The following is a 3,070-nucleotide window of genomic DNA, read 5'->3' as shown; positions in this document are numbered from 1 at the left end:
AGAAACAGATTTCCCTAAGAATGAGAGAAGAAAGAAAGAAAGAAAGAGAAGTGGCTCAGTCATGTCCGACTCTTTGCAACCCCATGGACTGTAGCCTATGATTCTCCTACATTCATGGGATTTTCCAGGCAACAGTACTAGAGTGGGTTGCCATTTCCTTCTCCAGGGGATCTTCCCAACCCGGGGATCGAACCTGGGTCTCCCGCATTGCAGGCAGATGCTTTACTGTCTGAGCCACCAGGGAAGCCCTCAAGAATGAGAGAAGGAGACAGTATGATGGGAGGAGATTATGAATCAGTGTTTTGGTATACAATGGGGAGTTAAAATGAAAGTAACAGTTAATAAAGTTTTATAAAATAAACATGCTGAAGGAGGGCTGGGTCTTATTTATTATTATTAATGTCAGGTGGGCATGGCACCAGACATGGCACACAACCCTCAATTGGTAAATACCCCAACTAGTTTGGGAGGCAGTGATTTTCCTCATCTTACGAAAAGGGAAATGGGTTCACTGGAGTTTTAACATCTACTCAAGGTCACATTAGGGCTTCCCTGGTGGCTCAGACGGTAAAGCGTCTGCCTACAATGCAGGAGACCCAGGTTCGATCCCGGGGCTGGGAAGATCCTCTGGAGAAGGAAATGGCAACCCACTCCAATACTCTTGCCTGGAAAATTCCATGGACAGAGGAGCCTAGTAGCTTACAGTCAATGGGGTCGCAAAGAGTCAGACATGACTGAGCGATTTCACTTCACTTCACTTCAAGGTCACATAGGCAATGAATAGTGGATATGAGATTCAAACATCTGTCTGTAGAATTATAACACTTGAGCACCTTGCAACCCAAAAAATATAGTGACAGTAGTAAGTGAATATTTTGGAGTACCTCCTACAGACTGTACATGCATGAACTAATTTAATCTTCATGAACTTATGATTTATGTATAGTTATACCCATTTCACAGATGTAGAAACTGAGGCTGAGAGAAGTTAAACGACTGGCCTAAGTTCTCCAATTAATCCTTTCAGCGCTCTGAAAGGAGATACATCTGACAGAAGTTTGTAGAACTAATGAGAGAAACTTACTAACATTTGCACTTTTATATAAGCAAAGCCCCAGTGTGGGTAGAGGGGGAGCAGTGAAGCAGGTGGAGGCCCAAGATGCAGGAAATAGACACCTGACCAGGGTTTGGTGCCAGGACTCCTGTGCCTTCCATGGCTCAGAGAAAATGAGGGAGGAGCTGGCCCAGAGAAGAAGAATTGGGAGGACAGTCCCAAATAAAGGAAGGAAGCAAGACCAGAACTGGATGGATGATGAGGGTGATGGAAAGATAAGGAGAAGAAGAGAGATTATCTTAGTCCAGGGGCTGGCTCAGCTTGGTACCATGGGGTAGAACACTTGCTGTCAGCCAGAGAAAAGTCAGAAGCAAGAAGCAGTATCAGGGATACTGTCCTACTGTGAAGCCAAAGTTGATCTGAGGTCTAGGAGACCATTCAGGCTGGCCTGAAGGCTTTGGACAAGTAGAGGGCGCCCTGGCCTCTGGGACTGGGCAGAGGAACCTTGAAATCCAGGACCATAAGGAGGGCCTGGAAGCGCGGCCCCCTGCCACCCCCCGGCCCTGCTGAATGAAATTCCTGTTCAGCCAGGGAACAGTGTGAGAAGGATCAGTGACCCCCTTGACCATTTGTCCTGCATCCCGTAAGTGGGTGCCTGGGCTAGCCGAGAGCTGGACCCGAGGGGCTGGTTTTCTTCAGCTGCCAGGGAGGAAAGAGAGGGGGTGGGAGAAAGCTCAGCTCCAATGTACAAACACCAGCAGCAGAGAGAGCTTTGCTTTTTCCTCCAGAAGAGTGACAGCCAATATGTAATCCTTGCTGCTCCCCCAAAGCAAGATGCTCTCACTTCTTTATTTTACCCAGAATGGCTCTCCTGCTCTCTAAATCCTGACAGACATTCAGAACCTCACTTTTCTCTGTCTCTCAGCTTCTGGGTAGAAGTGCATCTTCTTCTGACGGAGCCCTGCAACTCCAAGTACAATTTATTTTAGGAGGAAATTGCCCACCGTTTAGAGTAAATAAAGTTGAGAGCAGAGCTGAGCAACTTCATTTCCACTTCCCAGTATAGTGACTGAAGAGGGAGCTTCCTTCAACTCCAATTGCTCTCCTCAGAAAGTTTTTATTTAGCTTAATGGAAGAAAACGTGGTTTCTAGACCGAAGAGGATGAAAATAAGACAAGGCAAGGCAAGTAAGTAAAAGACATTTCAGCTCAGACATTAAAAAAAAAAAGAATTTTCCTCTCTTTCTTTTTCTCTTAGTTTGATTTGTATTTTTCACCAATAATCCACTGTAGAATACAATATGAATTATCAAAATAATAGTCAAAGGTGTGAGGTACAAATGACAAGAGAAAAGACGAGAGATGGGATAAAATGAACTGAAATATACATCCAAAGCCATTGTGGTAAATGATATATCTTATAAGAAATGTCCACAGGGGAGCTGGTATATAAATAGCATCTCAGTGTGAAATAAGGACTGTGCCTTATTTCTTGTAGAAGCTGCTGTTTCTGTGCCAATGAGCAAAGATGCTAACAAAAGAACAAGCTAAGAGATGCCCCATCAATGTCTTTCCTTCCTGTGGCAGATTTGGTGTGTTATGTAAGGAGCAAGGGCAAGTGTGCTCACTTTGCCCACCTACATGCTTGATTTTTTAAAAAAGATTAAAGGACACCATTCTATATGCAGCTGTCACACATTACTCAGTGTGGGCTGACATGAACCGTAGTGAGATGAACCCAAGTGGGTTGAATCTGAAGGGGAAAATGAAGATACTGTACTCACAGGAAGTTTAAATAATGGAATATCAATGATTTATTTCCCAGGCTGTAATTCAAATAACCAACAGGACAAGAAAAATAACACAATAAAAGGCTGTGCATTGTACTTGGTGTGGTAAAGGTGTCTCCACCTAATGAGTCTCCTGGATACCTAGTTTGCGTCTGAATATCACCAGGGGTGATTATAGCTTGCAAAAGTAGACCAGAGAAAGGCATACCTTCCCATGTCTCAGGCTG

At 44.3% G+C, this 3,070-nt stretch overlaps 1 non-coding gene across 1 annotated transcript; it reads left to right on the top strand.

Annotated features, from left to right (window-relative positions):
* Positions 1-549: 549 nt before the first annotated feature.
* TRNAC-ACA (transfer RNA cysteine (anticodon ACA)) lies at positions 550-621 on the top strand. Its single transcript has one exon. It is a non-coding gene; the product is annotated as a tRNA-Cys (tRNA).
* The last annotated feature ends 2,449 nt before the right edge of the window (positions 622-3,070 follow it).

Source organism: Ovis canadensis, chromosome 13 (assembly GCF_042477335.2).
Source record: "Ovis canadensis isolate MfBH-ARS-UI-01 breed Bighorn chromosome 13, ARS-UI_OviCan_v2, whole genome shotgun sequence".
In the NCBI taxonomy this organism is placed as follows: domain Eukaryota; kingdom Metazoa; phylum Chordata; class Mammalia; order Artiodactyla; family Bovidae; genus Ovis; species Ovis canadensis.
This window is presented reverse-complemented; position numbering and strand designations above follow the sequence as displayed.